A 24378-nucleotide genomic window follows, 5' to 3' on the forward strand; every position below is an offset into this window, starting at 1 on the left:
TTGAGGGTGTGTTGTCATTCTGCTTAACACAGAGTGTAAGAGAAAAGCTACAAATAGCAATGGCTTAACTAAATAATAAGTTTATCTGTTATTCACATCTGGAGTTTCTGGTAAAGCAATCCTCTAAGTGACTATTCAGGGACTCGGGTTCCTTTCATCTTCTGTATCTGCCTTCCTACTGAGCTTGATAGCCTTCCCTGTTCAGTTAATACATGAAGAAAGAGAGAGAGGTTTTTGTGTGTGTGGTTTTATACACCAGGCTTGGAGGCAGTGAAAATTATTACTACCTATATTTCATTGACAATACTTAGTTATGTGACTACACCTAAGTACAGTGGACATTAGGAAATATAGTCTATCTATGTGCTTAGAACATGAAGAAAATACATTTGATGAAGAGCTAGTCAGTCTGTGCCAATTCTATCCATTTGTTCACCAAGCATCTATTCCATTTTTCCTGCCACACATGGAACACAGGTGTCCTTTCTGAAGGTGGAAAACTAAAGGTCCCAACAAGTCATTGCATAAAACTCAAAGTCCAGGATCCTTGAGTGATGCTCATCTCTCTAGACCAGAATTGAAGTGGCTTATTTGAACCTATAAATGATATGTATTTACACACACACACACACACACACGCACACATGCATACACATATCATGCAGGGACAATACATAGATACAGGAAAACATTTTAGGCACCTGTTTGGCAAAGGAAAAAATGAGAGGCATTCAGCTGTTACTGAACCATAGCAATTTTGAAATCCTGCTAGGCAGATATTAAGGGTCCTATTATTTGGCTGGAAAAAAAATCTTTTATTTATTCCTAAATTATGCTCCCTAGAATCTCCTTTCTTCAGTGTTCTCCATGGTTGCTGATTCCAGCCTCTGAGAGATTCTTCTTTGTCTGTCTTTCCCATGACCTTCAGGAAGTGGGAGTTGGGGATTATGTCTGGTGCTGATAAAAGTTGGGGGACCCGGTACTAGTCTTAAAGCTTAAGAAGTCAGTATTTTTAGTCCATGCTCATAGAATCCCTAGGGAAACAATTTTCCCCAAACTAATAGACATTTAAATTGTCTTGCTTCTAGTCAATTCCATGTACCAATAACTACATTTGAAGTTTTCTCATTGTAATAATTCTCATGACTGATTTATTTTTTGCTTCCTCACCTATAACCTTCTAAGCCACTCCCAACCTCCCTGAAGCTATCTGAAATAATATTTTTAAATACTGTTTCCTTAATCTAATCTTTATATTAAATTGTCTGTTTTTTTTTTTACCAATAATGTTATTTGATTGTTGTCATTCAGAGCCTTTTCCAATTTGTCTTAATTAGGATGCAGAAGCACTCAGGTTTATTAACTCTAAAAGTTATTGATCTCTGGATACATATCCACTTCAATTTCTGTTTCAAAATAAGTCTGTTTTTGTCTGTGCTCATCTCTTTCTTGTAATATATTGCTAACAAAGGCCAGTAGTAGCAAATAGGCACTGTTACTCTCCTATCAATCTCTTGTCCTCACGTCCAAAAACTACAGGCTTATAGGCTCATGAGGTGTGTTGTGCCTTTCTATTTAACGTATGAAATGGTTTTACCATACGTTTTGCCATGAAACAACATGACCTGGACCTTCATTGTTCCAGCCTCATCTATCAGCCTCCATGAGGCTATCTGAAATAACATTTGTGAATATTCATTTCCTTAATCTGATCTTTATCCTAAGGCTGCATTATAGGTTCTCAGATCCTTCCCTTTTCAGGGACAAATAGAAAAAAGCAACAAGAATCACTTGTGGGATATTGTGATAAAATGGGCCTGAAATTAATTAACATCTTTTCTGCCCACATTCTGTTGGTCACAATTAAGTCATATGGCCATATTTAATTGCAAAGTATGATAGAAAATGTATTTGTGTGTGCACGTGTGTGCACGTGTGTGTGTGTGTGCCCAGTGGGAAATGCCAATGGATTTTAGTGCATATGTGCAGTCTCTGTCACACCAAAAAGCACAAAACTAAGTATCTGGGTATGCCAAATTCGGCTGTATTGTCGGACAGTATTGCTTAGAGTATTAAGAGCTATTATTGATAGTTAATTGAACATTTAACAGCAGAAGATCTGTTGATAGTATGGTATCAATGTGCAGATGATTTAAAAATCTTGAGGCATTCCAAGTATCATACACAAATCAGAGGTAATTCATTTACTTAAGTGCATTATTGACTACCTATTATGTATTGGACTTTATGTTATGTGCTATGCAAATAAAAAGCACTGGATATATCTATAACCTCAAAAAGCTCTCAGTATTCCAGACGAGGCAAACATACACACAAGTAAGTAAAATACATTTTTTGTTCTATTATGCAGTTACAAACATTATATAGGAGCACTGAAGAGGGAACTACTATGTCCTAGTCTTATTAAAAAAAGAAAAAAAAGTAAACAGAGACAGCAAGAAAATAGCAACTATTAAGAATGTTGTGTTTTGTTTTTGTTTTTGTTTCGTTTAACCATGTAAATGAAGTGTCTCATCAAATGAGGAAGACTTTATGAGCAGGGAGTTATCAAAATGCTGAACATGGTGAGGTGCAGTGGCTCATGTCTGTAATCCCAGGACTTTGGGAAGCTGAGGCGGGCAGATCACCTGAGGTCGGGAGTTCGAGACTAGCCTGGCCAACATGGTGAAACCCCGTCTCTACCAAAAAATACAAAAATTAGTCAGACGTGGTGGCAGGCGCTTGTAATCCCAGCTACTCGGGAGGCTGAGGCAGGAGAATCGTTTGAACCCAGGAGACGGAGGTTGCGGTGAGCCGAGATCGTGCCATTGCACTCCAGCCTGGGGGACAAGAGCGAGACTTCGTCTCAAAACAAAAACAAAAACAAAAACAAAAAAACTGAACATGCTGCACTGAAGAAGCAAAACCCAAAGGTGTTCAAAAAGGTCAGTAGTTTCTCTAGTCCAATGTTTTGGGGAAGAGATCTTGAAATCTTAAAATCCGGGACAATATTTAAAGTAAGAAAAGAAGCAAAGCCATTTTTTCTTCTTTGGTGGTTGTTATTGTTGACGTTGAAGAGTAACTGGAAAGAATAAGTTAAATGGTCAAAAGTTTGTTTTTGAGATGCCTGCAATATGGCACTTGGGCAACCTCCCATGATGCTAGATCCCTGTTGGGTCTGACGAAGGCAGACATTCATTAAGCCTCTCACCACCAGCGGTTGGATCCCATCCACTTCATGCGAATAGACAACCACAAATATTTTATTCCGTATATCAGTACCAGAAGCTAGGAGCATGGAATGCACACAGTATGCTTTGAACCTCATAATTGTTCCTTGTAATAATAAATTTTTACATTTGAACCTGTGAGTTATCAAGGAAAAAAAACCAAAAAGCCACTTTGGTTAAGGGATAGACTTAAAATAACAGGAATTATGGAAATGGAAAAACACCACTTTTCTTTGTTGGCCCAAGGATTTATGTGTGGGGGGAAAAAATGATTCAGAGGTGATGGCCTTTCTTGGACATTAACAAACTGTAGAGGAGTTTGCGTCCCTGACAATGGATGGTGTGTAAATTCTAATGGTGGTAAGGGTGAGAGGAAGAGGGTGAATGTGGCAGAAAAAGAGAGACTGAGCTTAGGCAGTTCTATACTTACAAAGGGAGAAATTGTTTGGATTTTTTTTTTCTTTTCTGGAAAGAAAATCTATTGTTAAAAGTCACTTCAGCCTTTGCTAGAGAGAGAGAATAATTGGGCTTTAAAATATTAATAGAATATGAATATTGATGAAACTTGAAATATCCTGCAAACAACAGGTTTTTTCCAGCCAATTTGTTATACTCAACTCATGCTGATCAGATTCTGAGCTTTATACAAATAAACTTTAGATGGAAAATAAACATTTAAACATTAGAAATCTCATGACAAAAGAATAAAGAAACAAATGGACATTTCCTTCCTAAGAGTTTGAAATTAAAGAAAAAATTGACAGTTGAAATTTCAATACATTAAAAAATTTCTGATGTAAAAAAATTATTTTCTGTTGAAAGGCAAGCCACATATTACAGTGATGGTTACATTAAATAGGGGATTGAGTTCATCTCTTAATGCCTCATGCAAATTTATAAGAAAATAATTAGCATAATTAACAATAATTTATTGGTCGATGTTATAGTAAATGTATAAATGAGCAAATAAAAATAGCAGATATGCCAATGAAAACTGTTTAATTATGATAATAATAAGAAAGTATCATAAATTAAGATCCTATTTCACATGTTAAATTATGGTAAATACAGAAATAGAATTTTTAAAGCTAGCGAGAGTATCATCAGACTGATTATCCTTCATTGCTGATGATATTATAAATTTGTAAAACTGTTTTAGAATGCAACTTGAAAATGTGTGTATTTGTTGATTGAATAACCTGAATTTAGTGGGTGAAATTGTGAAATGATGGTCTTTTTCTTCTGCAACAGCCTGTTAAATTCTGTGGTGAATTTTCCATCCTTGCCCCTGGACAAAAACTTCTGATAAATCAATCTTTAGGTTACCAGTAGAGCTGATGTACAAAAGCCTAGTCAAACTTAAGAAACAAAACAAAACCACAAAATCTTTTATTGTCTCATCCTCTTTTAAGCTTCTCCCCTGGACCCCTGATGTGGTACTTGGAAAATTACAGTAAGGAAAGTAGATACTTCATTATTTTTCCACTTTATTCTTTCACCTTCCCTTACTCAAGATGTTATTTCTTGACCCCCTCTTGGTGTTGGGTAGATATGAGAAACCAGGGTTGAAAAGTTATTTATCAATCCACACAGTTGTAATCTGGAGCCAGGCAGATACCTAAATGCTGTTTTCCTACTGAGAATATTTTGTAGGTTCTTCGAAAAAGCCAGGGAAGACAATCTGCTATATTATTCACTAACTTGGGCAGTGTCCCAACTAGCTGGCTATGAATGCCATCCACCTGAACCCCTGCTTCTTGAGTAATCTTCCTGTAGCCTCTTAGTGCTGTTGTCTTTTAGCCCTTGGATGTAAGTCACATGCTGGGATCTTACGTGCAGGTAATTCATGCCTCACTGTCCTCTGTAGGGTCCACACTGGCTCTACTTTTTCTCCGTGTTCAGCCATCAGGACTATTTCCTGCCAATCTCCTGTCTTTAAATTTTGCAGGCAAGAGCTGGCCTCTTTGTTTTACACATCCTTCACATGTCAAGATCTAAATTCCCTTTCTTGGCCTGAGGTTAGTTAAGAAAGCATGGAGGAAGGAAAGAGAAATACTGAACAATGCTGACAACTGTTCCAAAAAAGTAGTTGATCAACTCTGCTAATGAATACTTACTTTTTGTTGTATAAGGGAAGGTAGGTGAAGGACTAAGAGCAACTGAATCTGTTTTGGGAAAACCCTTTTGCTGCTCACATTTAAAAGATCAGGCATCTCTCTTCAGAAGGTACAGTAATTATCACATACACTTTTGAGCTTTGAAATCGTAGCCCAAACTGAGACAATGGAAAAGTCCCATTTAGATGTTACACATTTTTAAAAATCTTCAGAATTTCCAAACCTTTAGCCTCTTGGGGAAGAAAACAGAAGTGACTAAATTATGTAAAAGCTCGGTGCATTAAGATAGTAATTATAGTGTTAATTTGAAAACTATAAAATTTGAAAATGGGAATTTGAAAGTCATCCAATATCTCATAATAGGAGAATAGTTGAGAAAGTTAAGGCATATCTAAATTAAAGAAAACCAACTTACTAAAATAACAAACTGTTTTTGTGCATGAAAATATAATACAACATTGAGTTGGAAAAATAGAACATAAAATTGTATTTACACTATGTTTATAACTACATAAGGTACATATTTAAGAGGTCTGGGTCAGGAAATCAAACAACTAGTCGTCTATCACAGCCATGGAACTTGGTAGCTCGGTAACCTTAAGGACATTATTTAAAGTCTCCAACTCATCTCTCTGAAAAGCAGATAATACTTTCTATTGTTTTCGTGAGACTTACATGCACTAAAGCATTGCCTGGCACTTAGTAATGAATTAAAAAACTCTATTAATAAAGACTCAAAAGGACACACAAAAGTGAAAATAGGAGCGATGTTAAAATGATTTAAAATCTCTTTTACATTATTTGTAATCTTCCCATAATGCTGTTATATTACTTCCATAATTAAAAACAAACTAAAAAAGCTGAAAGTTGGGGGGAATATATTGGTGACACCAACCCACAAACATTTAGGACATCTAAACAGGAGGTTGCACCAAATTGAGGCTTCCTCATATATCACAGACAAAATTGTTTTCCCAAGATATTGTGTTAACCAATCAATTCAGTGCTCATTCCAATCAGTTGGCATTTTCTAGTAACCTTTGCATCACCTGGGTATCATTGGCATAGATTTTAGACATGCATTATAGCAGTTCACTTTGCTTTCTTTGTAGTCCATTTCTGTCAAATTACAAAACCCAAATAAAATATTTCAGAAACAAACCAGGGCTATTATCCAGGTTATGAGCATTTAGATAAAAAGGGAAAAATCACGACCCCCTGAAGTAGGCTTAATTCAAATAAGAGAATATATCTTGCAAACCGTTCAATAATTTTTATTACAGTTTTTGATGTGCTCTTATTATCTAGACTATAATCTGCAAATGAATTGGGTATTAAACTACTTTTAAAAGTTTGCAAATAAACTCTCTCCCTATATATTATCACTCTTTTATTTGCTCTTATTTGTACTAATAAAGATGAAAACATTATGTGCCTTATTTCAAACCAACAAGAGAGCCAAAAAGAACTTTTAAAAATGATGTAAAGTTTGAAAATTTAAAAGTGCTTCTTCTAATGGGTTTTGGACAAGACCATATCCCAGAAACATATAACTGATTCACCTAAGCTTGTTTCTTAAAGACTAAGTAAAACTATCATTTACATATGTACTGCTTTTATGGCTTTATGCTGTTGCTTCTCATGATAACTTAAAATAATTTTTAAAATCCATATTCTCAGATTTGAGGTGAAATTTGAACAAGTGCAACTATATGTCTTTCTTCATAGTTACATGTGGATAAACAACTAAAAGTAAACCCCACAATAAAAACACTTTAAATGCAATATTTGAGGATTTTCTTCCATTAACTCTTTTTTACTTAAAAGATAGTGAATTTTGTCTGGAACCTTGTGGTCAACTATTCTAAAATGAACATAGAATTGGGAGTAGTAAGTCACTGACATTTCTGATTTTTAAAAATTTCAGTGGTGTATCAATCAAATGTTGCTAGAAAACATTAAGATCTGAGTGTCACACAACTATAAGCATTGATTTCTGACTTAGGGCAGCTGGGTGGGAAGGGTACATTTGGCTGATCTTGGCTGAGATCAGCTGGTCTTGGGTTCTAGCCACGTGTTCAGATCAGTTTTGCACCAAGTGTTCTCATCTTTTGAGACTACTCGGCTGGATGGGGAATGTTCTCATGATGTGGGATGAGAAGTCCCAAAGATGATGAGAGAGAAAAAAAATTATGCCACTTAAGGCCTAGGCCTGGAACATAGGTCATTCCCACCCCATTATTGTATGTTACATGCCCAAGTGTTGCTAATGCCTATTCCTCTCAGAAAGATGAGAAAGAATGGAGTGACCATTCCTGAATAAAAATTTAATCTCACACAAGTGATACATATTGTACTTCATGTTCCTACAATGTTGTCATAAACATTTCCGCCCAATGACTACATTCTCCCACTTCTTTTCTCTTTAATGTCTCTTCCTACTTCTCTACTTTCTTCGGTTATGAATGCAACACATCTCCCTTAAACTATTCCAGTGATCTCCTTCCTTGTGCTTTCATGGACTTAACCTTCATCTTCTAAACTACTGTCATTGTTAACTCTGTAATGTAGAATTGGGGCATATTATTCTATTCCTCATAATTCAGTGACTCCTTATCATGATAGGTGGGCAAATTTTCTTAAGGTGGAGTAGGTGACCCGGTCAAACTAACTCATACATGGATGAATGACTAAAAAATAACCCCCCAAATTAAAACCTATTAAATATAGTATTTGAGAATTTTCTTTCATTAATTCTTTATTACTTAAAAGATGGTGAATTTTGTCTGGAACCTTGTGGTCAACTATTTTAAAATGAACATAGAGTTGGGAGGTAGTGGGTTATTGACATTTCAGATTTTTATGAATTGGAGTTCAGTGGCATATTAGTTTGTTTTCATAGTGCTATAAAGAACTGCCTGAGACTGGGTAATTTACATAGGAAAAGAGGTTTAATTGACTCACAGCATGGCTAGAAAGCCTCAGGAAACTTACAATCATGGCAGAAGGTGAAGAGGAAGCAAAGCACCTTCTTTACAAAGCGGAAGGAAGGAGAAGTGCTGAGCTAAGGGGGATGAGCCCCTTATAAAACCATCAGATCTTGTGAGAACTCACTCACCATCAAGAGAAAAGCATGGGGGGAAACTAACCCCATGATTCAATTACCTCCACCTGGTCTCTCACTTGACATGTAGGGATTCAAGATGGGATTTTGGGTGGGGACACAGAGAAACCATATCAAGTGGTATATCAATCAAGTTTTGCTAGAAAACAATAAGATCTGAGTATCATATCATACAACTATAAGCACTGATTTATAATTTATGGCAGCTGGGTTAGAGCTTCTGCTCTAATTTCTGCATTACATTTGAGACATCCACAATCCTCTCATGATCTCATACACCTTGATACCCCTGTCTCTGCAATATTATCTATCTGTAGTGTCTTCTTCCAGTGGTCCATGAGTCAAAGTACTCCTGATCCTCCAATTCTACCTCTTGTCTGAAATTGAACCTATCAGGAGACACTAGGTTAGGAAGCAAATGACAGTGGCTTATAACCACAAACATGTATTTCTTGCTTACATTACATCCCCATTGCTGACTGGTTTTAGAAATCTTCATTCCAGGACCCAGACTAATGGAGTGAATCTTATCTATTTATTTCATCATAGGGAAAATAAAAATAGTGAAGCATGTTCTAGCTCTTAAAACTTGTGTTTGCCACTACCACACTCATATTTCATTGGCTAAGGCAAGTCACATATACATGTCAGAATTCAGCAGGATGAAGGTGTAAAACTCTTCCTCAAGAGAAAAGGATATCTCAATGTGAGGCAGTAAATATTTTGAAGAGTATCAAAATCTACCATGGAAGTGGCCCTTTTGTCTTCCTGTTAAAGATTTCCTTTACAATGTTACAACAATAATTAATATAACTATCACTTGCTGAAATGATATCTATCTATTTTTATTGATATCTATATATCTTTATTGATAACTCAGTTCATTGAGTACTTTTTCTACTTCCCACATAACTTCAGGCAAAAGCATGACTATTTTTTTTTTTTACTACAACATAATGAGATCCCTCTTTCTCTTGTTTCCAACATTTACTTCATTTACCTGTGGGCCCTCACCTGTAGCTTTAGGAAAAACCACAAGACTTCTATTGACGGTGTGTTCAAGGCACTACAGACTGTCACTAACCCTTTCCTCAAAGCCCATTGCTCAGTTCTAAAGCCACTTCCACATTGTGGGTTGGTATTTTGCCACCATCTCACTGTTAATATTAATGGATGATAATTACATATTGCTCTGTAACAAATTACTACAAAACTTAGCAGCTTGAAACAACAAACATTTATTATTATTGGTTTCTGAGGGTCAGGAATCCAAGAGTGGATTGGCTGGCTGCTTGTAGCTCAACGTCTCTTGTGAGGTTGCATTCAAGCTGTTACCAGGCTGCAGTCTTCTGAAGGCTTGACTGGAGCTGGGAGATCTGTTTTTAGTATCACTCATGGGGTTGTTGGAAGGCCTCAGTTTCTGCTGAGTGTTATCCAGAGGCTCTAGTTCCTCACCACATGGGTCTCCCCACAGTGCTGCCTGAGTGTTCCTCAAGACCTGGCAGCTGGTTTCTCCCAGGATGAGAAATCTGAGAGAGAGGTCCAAAAGGGAAGCTTCAGCCCTTTATAACTTAATGTCAGAAGTACCAACCATCAATTCTGCCATATTCTGTTGGTCACACAAACTGTGATACAGTATATGGAAGGACTATACAGTATTAGGAGATAAGGATCACTGGGAGAACCATTTGGTAGGCTGGCTTTGACAAACAGTATTTTTTTCAACCTTGAAAATCCAGAGCTGTCAGAGAAACAAAAATGACTTTAATGTGACTCGTTTAGTTGACCATTTACACAGTTATTTAAAAATACCTCTTTTACCTGTGTGCTAGCCCCTGTGATAGCTGCTCATTATGTAGAAATGAAAATGTTTCTTTCTTTGAGGAGCTTACAAACTATTAGGGCAATAAACATACACAGTTATGTACCACATAATTTTGTTTCATCAACAATAAACTGTAGATACAACAGTGACCCTGTAAGATTACAATAGTGTATTTTTACTGTACTTTTTCTATGTTTAGATACACAAATACTTACCACTGTGTTACAGTTGCCTACAGTTTTAAGAGCAGCAACCCGCTATACAGGTTTTGCCATCTGGGTTTTTTGTGAGTACACACTATGATGTTTAGATAACATCATCGCCTAATGATAAATTTCTCAGAATGTATCCTCGTCAAAAAGGGATGCACCATTGTGCAGAAGTTAAAAATTGCTTTATATGTTAATTGCTGTAATAGAGTACATACATATCATAATGAGAGTTAAAATTACAAGTGGTTAAAGACTTCGACTTTTGGAGTCAGATCACAGAATTTTGATTCCAAGTTTCACCATTTATTAGTTGTAGTACCTTCAGCAAATTACTTCACCTTTTGTGACTCAATTTTTTCATTCATTAATACAGAAAATAGTAGTGTTTTCCCATAACATTGATACAAATTTTAAATGACTTCTACACAGATAGATATATAGGGACGTAGGTAGATAGATGATTGATTGATTGATAGATAGATAGATAGACAGACAGATATGCTTGCAGGTATGTGAGTCAAAAGTTATATAAATTTGAAAGAAGTGGTGTTCTTGTCATGCAGTGATAGCAAATTTAGAAACATTGTCATTTGCAGTTACTTATAAAGTAGAATATATGTGCAATAAATTGGATAATCCAGCTAAGTTGTGACAATGATGACGTCAATTGCATGCATGGGTGGAAGAGGATACAAAGGCAGTTTTAGATAAAGAATTTCATTACTTATTGGAATAGGCATTTCCTATTTCTTGCTCATTCCCAACTTTTGAGCTTTTAATAGAGAATCAAAGAGGAACATTTTTTTTTCTCTTTGTAAAAATAATGCCTTTAATTATCCGAAGAATATAAATGTGAAATGGATAATTTACTGTGTGGATATTTGTGCTTGTTAAGGTAACAGAGTCTGCGTATGATTGAAAATTAGCCATATAAAAATTCTAGTTTTTCTTATTGCCATCTAGCCTGCTTTGGCCAACACTATCATAAAAAGCTAGAGACATTGCATAGCCATTGTGATAATTTGTTCCGGTGGATCATCTATTTGCATGACCTTGGTTATAAGGTCATGAAATGTGCTAGAGTTGGTGGGGAAAAACTTGTGCCTTTGAAATTTAAGAGCACTTTTTATTCCCTCTGGTAGTTTTTCTGAAATTCTGTGAGTAGGACTTACCTAGCTTGATTCTTCATTACTTGGAAATCCTGAATAGTTTTTCTTGGAAGTAACCAGATGGAAAAAATTAAAAATGTTTCAGAAGAACTATTAATACTGGGTGTTTCTTTTCTGAAGCATTTTATTTTTATTTAGACTTAGATCAAGGACACTTATGAGTTTAAAGTTAGCTGATCCAGCATGATGAAAATTGTTTTTATCAGAATTTCAAACCATAGCTTTATGCATCAGTAGGCTTGACTCTGTTTTTAACAATTGTCTTTACCTTTCTTGCACTTTAAGAAGGTAACAAAATAAAAGCTTTTTACTACAATTTTGCTTCATATGGTGTGCTATTGCCTTAAAAATAATATTTTCTAAGGAATGTTAAGGGAATGTTTAAAGAAAGCACTGACACCGTCTCCAGAATCTTTTCATAGAAGACATTTAGTCCCATTCTTATTACCCTTAATGGTTGTTCCTTTTTAAAGAGCAAGTACCAAATGTATTATGGGGACTTGCCAGAGAAAGACTAGGTTCTATTACTGGGTTTCTGCAGGAAAAAAAATCTATAGGAATATAATGAAGAAACCCAAATGAATTCCATTTTTTAAAATAATTTTTTTTTTTGTAAACACATACTATAGTACTATCAACAGTTAGATAAAATTTCAATGTTGAAATTCTCAAAATCCACAAACGGAAAAACATTTGTAAGATTTCAATGGTGTGGGCAATGCTGTGGATTGGACAAAGGGAGAGCAGGCTTCTAGAGTCCAAGGAGATCGCCAAGTAACTGGATGCTCTATGATGTGAGTTAGTGCCTCTGCCTGAACAAGGCATCCAGGAATTATTGTTACCCTCTTTTAGTTTTACAAAGGAGAATTTGTGGTGTAGAAAGAAAAGAAGAGACTTGGGAATAAAGCAGATCTGAGTATCATTTATTAACACCTTCAACTTCCACAGACTTCTGAATCGCCCCAAACATCTGTTTTTGTTTGTTTGTTTGTTTGTTTTTTCACTTCTGAAACAAGGACAGAAATTAAAGGGATGTTGGGAAGTAAAATATCTAGCAGGGCTCACCAAAGTTAGTTGCCTTCCATTTGCTGTTGGTGTTTGTATGAGTTAGGTTTATATTTAATTTCTTAATGTAATTCACCAGAAGGTTACAGTTTTCTCCATGCACAAACAAGCTCCACAATGATACAGAAAAATATCCTCTGTGAAGAAGACAAAGGGCTTAGAAAGGTAATTTTAACCTGTTTGAAAGTAGCTATGGAATAGTGGAAAGAAAAATACTCATGCAGTTCTAACACAAGGCTTAGCCTGTCACCCTAAGCTGTCAGATCCATGGCTTCCTCCTTTATGTGATGAATTTAGTGAGATAAATTATTCAAATTATAGCAGGTGATTAATAAAAGTCCATTATGAAAAATAAAAATGAAAACGAACTATAACTAACTGAAAATGAAGGATGCATTCCCTCCTGATACATTTTTAGCATAAAGTGAACAAAGACACTTAGAACCATGGGGCATCTGCGCTCTTTCGTCTGCTTTTATGTGTATATAATAGGAAAATGAGAGGGAGATTGCCATACATCATTGTTTTCTAAGTATGCTTTGTTATAGCAGCATTACTAATTAATCCTGCTACAACCCAATATGTGGGTGAATTCTTCTGTTCAAAGTCTTTGAAACCATCAAGTATGTCCCAGCATGTTTTATTTCTCTTTTCCAGTGGCTACACCCAAGTCCTGATCTGTTTCCTTCTAGTTAGCATGTTGCTGCAGCAAAGGGCTTCGTCAGCCTCATGCGTTTCAATATCAGATTGAATCTGCTATTACGCTTACAGGAAGATGACAGCTACTCCCAAGCAGCTGATGGTGTGTGATTTGGATCACATTCCCAGGACTGAAAGTGTCTTGGCATGAACCATTCCCACACATTCACCTGGTGCTCCTGTGACTGTGTCTTGAGACCAAAGACATATCTTGAGGGAGAATATACAGGTCCCATGTGGGGGTAACAGGTCAAATATCTTGGAATGCAGCTTATGCTAGAAAGTCATCATTAAATTGTTTGCCTCTCATGTGAAAGAACCTCAATGGGTGGTTTTAAAAAATGTATTCTGATTATTTTTCAGTCAAATGAAAATGAGTAACCAAGATACAAATTACACAGCAAAGATTCCGTAGAAATAAATTAATGGAAATAACTGTGAATATCATCTTTTTGTGATTAAACATTTCTAACATGAATGTTCAGTTGTATATTTCTTTATATTTCAGTAATAAATCCAATTTTGTATGTCTTTCAAAGTCAGTCAACACTGACTTTGTTCTGAACCTTGAAGGTCTTGTTTGGTGCCCTGGTTTGAAGTCTGAATGAAAAGAAACCAATCATTGTAAAACAATTTTCACATATTGTAAGATACAGTATTATCTGTACTTTACGTCACTCACTTTGTTCTTTATTCTGAAATTCATTGGGAACACAGTATCATTTTTAGTAATAAACAAAGGTAAGGAGAGAAGTGACAATGCCAAAAAATAGAAAATTACTTGTTTGCTAGGTTTACCAAATTTATTTATATCATATTATTTTCTTCTTGCAGTTTTTGGTTTGCTTTGTTTTAATTTGCATATGAAAGCAAACAAGACATAATATCATGGCTAATAGTTTCAGATCACTGCATTCCTGTGATTCCCAATCTTTTACAACAGTAAAACTTCTAAGATTGTATTTGCAGTTCAGTTGAATATCACCCTGATAATGTATACTGTGACTATACATGGCTGAAAATGGAACATTCATACAGTTTCTTTAAGTACAGAGCCAATCAGTCAAATAAGATGTATAGTGCAGTCATTATTATCAAGTGACCTAACCTGCATAATACACATTTAGAATGCCAAAAGTTTAGATGGAACAAGGGGAACTCACAGACAAAAAAAAAAAAAAAAAATCAGCCTAGCTAAAATAGTTATCTATTTACAAAGCTTCAAGCTCAGAGATTTTTGGTCCAACTCATTGATGGGCATGTTTGGCGTCCCCAGATATTTAGTGCAAGAAACCCTGGTTTTCTTTTCTTATGCTATTTTTTTTTTTTTAGGAATTGGCATGTTCAGTTAAAAAAATCCAAATTTTAATATTGGAAAAGCAAATCAAATTGGATAAGTTCCTGGAACTATTCTTTAGGCAGCCTCAATGTTCAGAGAGCCTGGATGTGGTGAGGTTAACACTGACCTTCAAAGTTGGAGACAAGTTCTTCTGGCCTAGTCTTCCACATCGATAATGATACCTGGAATCAGTGAAGTTACAAAAAATACACATTATTTGCATAAGTATCTGTACAAGGTTTCAAGAACACCTGGTAGTTTGTAGCTTTTCTTTCCTCACATTGCTGCCCCAGTATATTTTCTTTCAATGCAGAAACACCTTACATTATAGAATGATGACAGTATGAAAGCTGTTCAGTACTGTAAATAATAATTTTCCATGCCACTCTTTTTTGTACATATATGTGATAAGGCTGAGAGGAAACAATTAAAAATAATGTCTATTTTATTGCAACTAAGTTTATAGCCTTTCAATGTAGCAACTCCTGAAAAATTTGGAGAGGCATTCAAAAGACTTATAAAATGCCCTTGCATCTCAGTTTGAAAGTGAATGCATTTGTAGCATTTCCGTTTTAGCCAAAAAAAAAAAAAAAAAAAAAAAAAGAAAAGTCCTGAAATGTTTGCCTTCTTTTTTTCCTCAGATAAGAGGTATGATGTCCTAGTTGCTGAGGTCCTCTGGAAATGATTGAGATAACTTGAAATTTTCTTATTCTCCCTCATCTAGGAAATTCAATAAACAAACATATCTTTTATGATGTGGCAGTGGGAACATGAATGTATTGACTGAGTTTTTTGAGAACTGAGGTGGAAAAAAGTGTTCTTTATTTAGCTGCAAGGTATCTGATATTTTCCCCTAAATAAACTCAGCCATAGACTTAAGACTTCTTAAAAGTCCATTTGTATGTCTGCCCAAGTGATATGTCTAAATCAGGTTTTTTCAGTCTTGACTTTATTGCCATTTTGAGCCAGAATATTCTTTATGTGGGTGAGGGAGTGTCCTGTGCATTGCAGAACGTTTAGTGGCATCCTTGGCCTCTATTGACTGGATGCCAGTAGCTTCTCCAAGCCCCACCTCAATCATGACAACCAAAAATGTCTCCTGACATTGTCAAATGTCCTCTGGGGGGAAAATAGCCCTTGGATCAGAATCATTATTGTAAATCTTGCAAAATAATAATACTTTACTACTTCTAAGGCTTAATATGTTAGTTATCTAGGATATCTGCCTGTATATATATTTATATTCTCTTACGTATAGTTTTTTGTCATTCATATGCAATTCTCTAAGCTCTTTGATTAGTATACTAAAAGAAACTGAAGATTGGCCTAAACATAATTTTTTTTCTATTTTATAACTCTTACAACATACCCTGTGTGTCTGTTATGTTTTGAAAACCTATTTTAATGTGTTGACTGTCTGTTCATTATCGATAGAAACAATTTCTTGCCTTTTCTACGTCACTCAGGGGATCTTGGATCTTAGTGCAGGAACAGTATTTTGCTGGGCCAGCTTCATGTGTGATCATGTCACTATTTTAAAATACATCTGCTGGTAATACAGTCTTATGTACAGCTGTCTTCAAGAACTAGCCAACAACTGTCTCATCAGGATGGGTTTTCCATCTTCTTCTTCCAACACCTTTGTTTTTCTTCCTTCCATGCTATAGGTATATTGATCATGAGGAGAGGGTTCGCCCCTCACGGGAGAAGTAGTTAGGAAGGCAATATGTGGAAACAAAGCCATGAATCTGACATGAAATGTGCTTAAGGTAAGTAAGAAGATGGGGTTGCATTTTTATGATGTGTTACAAAAAAATTGTCCAGAAAACATCTAGCTCCGGAAGCCAACCATTATTCACTTTGAGGGAGCGTGCCATGCAAAAGATCTCCTGATTTTAGGAAATCACACGGTGACCTGAGTTGTTCTGGGTGCCTACCGAGGAACATGGACGCAGCTTCAGTCTAAGAAAGAATGTTCAATTGAGGCAGCCACTTTCTCCGGGCCAAATTATATTCTTCATAATCTCCCAAGTGTTATATTTAATTTACATTTGAAATAGAAAATATGTGAACATAGACTTGGCTCACAAATTATTTCAGTTTTCTGAATTCAGGAGAATGTGCTTGTTGAAGCAGATGTTTCTGAATTTTATTTCATTACTGAAATTTCCACAAACATAAATCATTTAAAAATACATGATTTAAGAGTTTAATAACCTGAAAATGATCACCCAGCAAAGTTTTTGTATCTTTCCTCAGCATTTCTGATCATGTGTTTTCAAGAAAGCATTGAAATTTTTACCAAAGCTTCTCATGTAGATAATCTCTTAAAAGTTTAAATCTCTTATGCAGCATAAGAAAAATAAGCTATTTTTTTGACTTCAATCTAAATGACATTCTGTGCTCTTTACAAGCCCCTGAGTATTTGATAACTCTGAAAGATACAAATGTAAATTTCCTATGAATCCCAATTTTATTCAAAGATTGAAGCCCTATCACTTCACTTAGAACAAATTTCGTCCATTAACAACTATCTTGCAGGTAAAGGGAAGCAAAATATAAGTAAAGTACTAACAAAGCCAATTACATTCAGGTGCATGGATGATTAATCATAAAATTCACAATGGAGGACACTCTGTGGGTAAGGAATACGATTCCTTTTCGAAAATAATGTGGTATATGTATATATTTTTCTTCTCTTCTCCTTTCACATGCACTGTTTAGATTGTATACATGGAGATGAATATCCATTGTCCTTTGCACTTTCTGGATGATAAATTAGAAAGGAAGAATCCAAAGAATGAAGTTGTGCTATTTGTCTTCATTTCTGATCTGGGAAACTAGAAGAAATTAAGATGGTTAGTATTGCTATCATTTTTTCCCCCTGAACCCTAGGAAATAGGAATTTAAAGTCCTTAGATGTATTTTCTACAATCAACACATTATAAAGTTATTTTCACTAATCTTTTTGAAAATATAAATACAAGCCAGAGGTTCTTATTCATGGCTCATTTCTCCGGACTTTGTAAGACCATGAAGCACATTGAAACCCATATATTGAATAGGTCCCATGCAATCTGCCTGCATTAACTACATCAAACCCACTCATTCAAACTTTATCAAATTTTTTTTTTGTCCTTTACCATGTACCAGAAATGGGACAAGGGACACAGAATATAGAGGTGAACCAAAGAAACAGTTCTTGTCCTCATGAAGCTTATATCTTAGTGTTAGAGACAGAGGCACAAAGAATGTAAACCAATTAAGAGAAAAAGATAATTTAGATCGCAGTAACTTATATAAGGAAAATTAAACAAGGCAATGGGATAGAAAACAATGACCAAGATGTAGAGAAAACTTTGGCTTGGGCTGTCAGGGCATGATACTCACTAGAGAGATTCCATTTGAGCTGAGATATAATAAATAAAAATGATCCAAACATGTTGATTCAGGGAAAGACTGCTTCAGGAATTGCAATCACAAAATCATATTCCTAAGACAGGAATGAGCTGGGTGTCCTTGATTTAGAGAAGAAAATCAAGGTGTATAGACTCTAGGAAGTAAGAGTAGGTCCTGCTAGGGACTGTACTGTGTTTCTTAAAAATGTATATGCTGAAGCCCTAATCCCCACTGTTACTGCATTAGAGATATGGCCTTTAAGGAGGTAACTAAGATTAAAAGAAGACTAAGAGCAGGGCACTAATCTGATATGATGGGTGTTCTTATAAGAAAAGACACCAGATCTCTCTCTCTCTCTCTCTCTCTGTCTCTCTCTCTCTCTCTCTCTCTCTCTCTCTCTCTCTCTTCATGCATAGAGTAAAGACCATGTGAGGACACAGTGAGAAGGAGGCCATATGCAAAGCAGGAAGGAAGATCTCACCAGAACAAAAACCAGCCCTGCTGGCACCCTCATCTTGGACTTCTAGCCTTGCTCAGAGCTGTGAGAAAATAAATTTCTGGTGTTTCAACCACTCAACCTATGGTCATTCGTTATGCAACCCTAGCAGACAAACAGGGACCTAACTTAAGAACTGGTTAAAAATGAGGCCAGTGAGGAATTTGATACCCTATGGTTGGGAAAGTTTGATGTATTCTAAGTGCAACGGAATGGAGCTGGGGATATAAATTTGGGATTTATTGGCAGGTGAAACATATTTTAAAATAGACTAAAGTTAAATTTCCTGAGGGCAGAATGTAGATAGAAAAGAATCAAGGTTTTATGGCCAAGATCCAAGTCACTCCAATATTTAGAGTTCTCCCGAACATTTAAAGAGGGCTTACACTGATTCTATGTAGCATCTTCCAAAAAATAGAAATTCTTTACAGCATCTTTCCAAGTCATTATATGAGGCCAAAATTACCTTGATATTATAACCAAAGACAGTACAAGAGGAAGACAGTACAAGATCAATATATAACATGAAATTAGACACAACATTTCTAAACAAAATATTAGCAACTTGAATCCAGCAAATATGTAAAAAAAAAAAAAATGCACCATAGCCAAGTGGGATTTATTCCAGGTATGCAATGCTTTTAAATATTTGAAAATAAGCCATTATAATCTACCATATTAACGGGCTAATCACATGATCATATCAGTTGATGAAGATCAAATCTATGGCAAAATTCAACATCTATAATTTTAAAGAACCTCTCTAAAAATAAGTAATAGAGGGAACTATATCCTCAAATTGATAAAGATCATTTACAGAAAACACAAAAGCTGTCATTATACATAATGGTGAGAATCTGAATCAGTTCCCCCTAAGATCAGGACCAGGCGAAGATGTTTGCTATCATCACTCTCATTCCACATAGTGCTGGAAGTTCTCACTGGTGCAATAAGGCACACAGTAGAAATAAAGACACTGAAATTTGTGTTAGTTAAGTTTGTGTTGCTATAACAGAATGCCACAGACTGGATAATTTATTAAGAAAATTGTTTATTTCCTACAGTTTTGGAGGCTCAGAAGTTCAAGGTGCAGGGGCCTGCATCTGGTGAGGGTCTTCTTGCTGCATCATCCCATGGCAGAAGGCAAAAGGGCGAGGGTACAAGAGAGAAAGAGAGAGAGGAATGGAGAAGGGATGATATGAGGGAGCCAAACTCATCCTTTTTATCCAGAGCCCACTCCTGAGATAATTAAGTCACTTCTGCAATACATCATTAATACATTCAGAGTCCTCATGACCTAATCACCTCTTAAAGGTTCCACTTCTTAACGCTGTTGCATTGGGGATTAAGTTTCCAACACAAAAACTTTGGGGGATGCATTCAAACTATAGCCAGTTTGAATAGAAAAAATATTTAACTGTTTCTATTTCAAATGACATAATTGTATACATAGAAAATTCCAAGCAATCTTTTAAACACTCCCAGAACTAATATGTAAGTTTAGCAAGATCACAGGATACAAGACCAACATACGAAAATAAATCATATTTTTATATGCTAGCAATGAAGATGTGGAAAACACAATTAAAAATACAAGACTATTTACAATTATTTCAAAAAAGAGAGAAATAATTAGGTACAAATCTAACAATGTACACATAGGTCCTCTATGCCAAAAATTACAGAACCCAAAGGAACAAATGCAAAGGGCTTTTAAATAAATGGAGAGATGACCTTGTAATGGATAGAAAGAATCAACATAATAAAGATGTCAGTCCTTTTCAACTTCATTAACAGGTGCAATTCAATTGATATCAAAATTCCAAAATTTTTTTTTGCAGATATAGTAAAATTTATTTTAAAAATTATGTCTCAAGGCACAGGTCATGGACTAAGTAAAATAACTTTGAAAGTGAATAAAGTGGGGTGGATTATTACATCCAACATTAAGACTTACTATACGGCTACAATAATCAAGAGATTTTGATATTGGTTGGGGGATAGACTCATAGATCAATGGAACAGAAGAGAGAACCCAAAACTAAACAACACAAATATACCCAGCTGATTTTTGAAAAGGTTATAAAAGCGGTTCAGTGGAAGAACAGTTCTTTCAACAGATGATGTTAAAGCAATTAGATATCCAAGGGCAAATAATTTAATCTCAACCTAAACCTACTACTTCATTCAAAAAGTAATTCAAAGTGTAATATAGTTTTAAATATAAAATATAAAACTAAAAGACTTTAGTATAAAACAAGAAAAATTTTAGGAAGTAGGGCTAGATGAGAAGTTCTTAGATATGACACCAAAAGCACAACTCATAAGAGAATATAATTACTCTATTGGACTTCACAAAAATTAAAAACTTTCGCTCTGTGAAAGACTACATTTAGAGAATGAAAATTTAATCTAAAGTTAATCTACAGACTAGAGGGAAATATTTGCAAATCACAAGATTCAACATAGGGCTTCTACTTGGAATACACAAAGAACTCTCAAATTGAACATTAAAAGAAAAATAAACAGGCCAGTCTGAAGATAGTGAAGTATCTCAATTGATTGTTCACAGTTCATTACAGATCTTACTTCTTGTTCTGCTCTTCCCCCTTCTCACTACTGCACTTGACTAATTAAAAAAAGCAATTAAATTAGAAAATTTATAAACAAAATGAACAAATGATTTGAACTGGGGAGAGATGATATCTCATTTTAGTTTTGATTTGCTTTTCTCTGATAATCATGATATTGAATGCCTTTTCATATGCCTGTTTGACATTTGTATGTCTTCTTTTGAGCAATGTCTATTCAAATCTTTTGCCCATTTTTAAATCAAATTATTAGATTTTTTCCTGTAAAATTGTTTGGGCTGCTTATATATTCTAATTATTAATCCTTCATCAGATGAGTAGTTTGTGAATAATTTCTCCCACTCTGCACATTGTCTTTTCACTTTGTTTATTGTTCCCTTCATTCTGCAGAAGCTTTTAAACTTGATTTGACCCCACTTGTCCATATCCAAAAGACAGGCAATAACAAATGCTGGAGAGGATGTGGAGAAAAGTGAACACTGGTACACTGGGGGAATATAGATTAGTATAACCACTCTGAAGAATAGTTTGGAGCTTCCTCAAAAAACTAAAAATAGAGTTACCATATGATCCAGCAATACTATCCTTAGTTATATGATCAAAAGAAGGGAAATCAATATATTGAAGAGACACCTGCACTCCCATATTAGCTGAAACACCATTCAAAATAGTCAAGATTTGGAAGCAATATAAGTGTCAATCAATAGATGAATGGATAAAGAAAGTGTGGTACTTACACAAAATGGAGTATTATTTAGCCATGGAAAAGCATGAGATCCTGTCATTTGCAACAACATGGATGGAACCAGAGATCATTATGTTAAGTGAAATAAGCCAGGTATAGAAAGACAAAGATCTCATGTTCTCACTTATTTGTGAGAGCTAAAATTTAAAATGATTGAATTTGCATACATAGAGTATAGAGAGATGGTTACCAGAGGCTGGGAAGTGTAGTTGGGGTTGGTAGGGAAGATGAAGATAGCTAATGGGTTAAAAAAAAAAAAAAAAAAAAGAATGAATGAATAATACCTGGTATTTGATAGCAAAACTGGGTTACTATAGTCAAAATAATTTAATTGTACATTTTCAAATAAATAAAAGAATATAATTGGATTGTTTGTAACACAAAGGATAAATGCTTAAGGAGATGAATACTCCATTTACCCTGATGTGATTATTATATGCATTGCATGCCTCTCATCTGGATATCCAAGCAGAAGTTTGCTGCAGAGGTGGGGCCCTCATGAAGAACCTCTGCTAGGGCAGTATGGAAGAGAAATGTTGGGTTGGAGGCCCCAAACAGAGTCCCCACTGGGGCACTGCCTTGTAGAGCTGTGAGAAGAGGGCTGCCATCCTCCATACTCCAGAATGGTAGATCCACCATCAGCTTGCATTATGCTCCTAGAAAAGCTGCAGACACTCAACACTAGCCCCTGAAAGCAGCCAGGATGGGGGCTGTACCCTGCAAAGCCACAGGGGAAGAGCTGCCCAAGGCTGTGGGAGCCTACCTCTTATATCAGCATGACCTGGATGTGAGATATGAAGTCAAAGCAGATCATTCTGGAGCTTTAAGATTTAATGACTGCCCTTTGGGATTTCATACTTGCACGGAGTCTGTAGCCCTTTTGTTTTGGCCAATTTCTCCCATTTGGAACAGGTATATTTACCCACTGCCTGTACCCCCATTATATCTAGGATGTAACTCACTTCCTTTTGATTTTACAGACTCATAAGTGGAAGGGACTTGCCTTGTCTCTGATGATACTTTAGACTGTGAACTTTTGAGTTAATACTGAAATGAGTTAAGACTTTGGGGGGCTGCTGGGAAGGCATGATTGGTTTTGAAATGTGAGAACATGAGATTCGGGAGGGTCCAGGGGCTGAATGATATGGTTTGGTTTTGTCCCCACCCAAATCTCACCTTGAATGGTAATAATCCCCATGTGTCAAGGGTGGGGCCAGGTGGAGATAACTGGATCATGGGGGCAGCTTCCCCCATACTGTACTCATGGTAGTGAATAAGTCTTATGAGTCTGATGGTTTTATAAATGGGACTTCCCCATACAAGCTCTCTCTTGCCTGCCACCATGTAAGATGTGACTTTACTCCTCATTTGCCTTCCACTATGATTATGAGGCCTCCCCAGCCATGTGGAACTGTGAGTTCATTAAACCTCTTTCCTTAATAAATTACCCAGTCTTGGGTATGTCTTTATTAGCAGCACTTGAACAGACAAACATACAAGCACATGTTTTTGTTTTTGTTTTTGTTTTGGGGGTGGGAGGTGGAGAGTTTTATTCACCAAAAAAAAAAAAAAAAAAAAAAAAAAAATCCCAGAAACAGAATTTAAAGAGAAAAGCAGAAAATCCTTAAAAATATGTGTGTATTTATATATACGTGTGTGTGTGGGTGTGTATATGTGTGTGTAAAATATACATATACACACATATATGTGACTTGGCTTGGATATCAGCTTTTAATTATATATAATTGTATATATGTATATCCTATATATATAGTACACTATATAATATATAGCGTGGATATTAGCTTTTAATTAAGTTGAGTTTTAACCTTAAAATTCTTTAAAACATCTTTTCAAGTATCTTATTATCAGTTTTTAGCCAAGACAATCAGCTGATATTTATGGCCTTTGCACAAAATCCAGAACCATTCTAAAGACAGCTTAAATAAAGGAGGGTTTCACCAGCTAAAAATGGAGTACAACTCATATGTCTGTCCAGCCATCTTCTCTAGGGTCTCAGCTTCTCAGCCGTTCATCTACACACAAAGGCCCCAAAACCTTGTGTACCTCCCACAGATGGAAGAAGACAGGAAATGAAATACTGTCCAAGGAAGGGAAAAAGATTAGTAATGAATTGGTATCCCAAGAGTCACACAAATATCAAACCAAGAGGGAGTAATTCCCTGAGCAGAAAGCTAACCTAAGCCACAATGGGAATTGTAATCAACAGACTACAAAATGAGCAGTGTCCACTGTGAATGTTGCATGGAATCCAAAGTGGCCTGCATGAGTGTAACTTTGTTTTATCTCAGATTTTGCTCTTTAGTTGAAATAATTTTTAAGGTTTGCCATGACATTAATATGATT

General features: G+C 35.7%; 1 protein-coding gene across 1 annotated transcript in view; it reads left to right on the forward strand.

Annotated features, from left to right (window-relative positions):
• Positions 1-24378, forward strand: part of LOC105469070 (potassium inwardly rectifying channel subfamily J member 16) — a 209297-nt gene that overhangs the window by 40714 nt on the left and 144205 nt on the right. Inside the window, exons 2-3 of the mRNA XM_011719654.3 lie at positions 16448-16549; positions 17505-17638. The gene's annotated coding sequence lies outside the window, so the exon portion shown is untranslated. The remainder of the gene's footprint in view (positions 1-16447; positions 16550-17504; positions 17639-24378) is intronic.

Source organism: Macaca nemestrina, chromosome 17 (genome assembly GCF_043159975.1).
Source record: "Macaca nemestrina isolate mMacNem1 chromosome 17, mMacNem.hap1, whole genome shotgun sequence".
Taxonomy (NCBI): domain Eukaryota; kingdom Metazoa; phylum Chordata; class Mammalia; order Primates; family Cercopithecidae; genus Macaca; species Macaca nemestrina.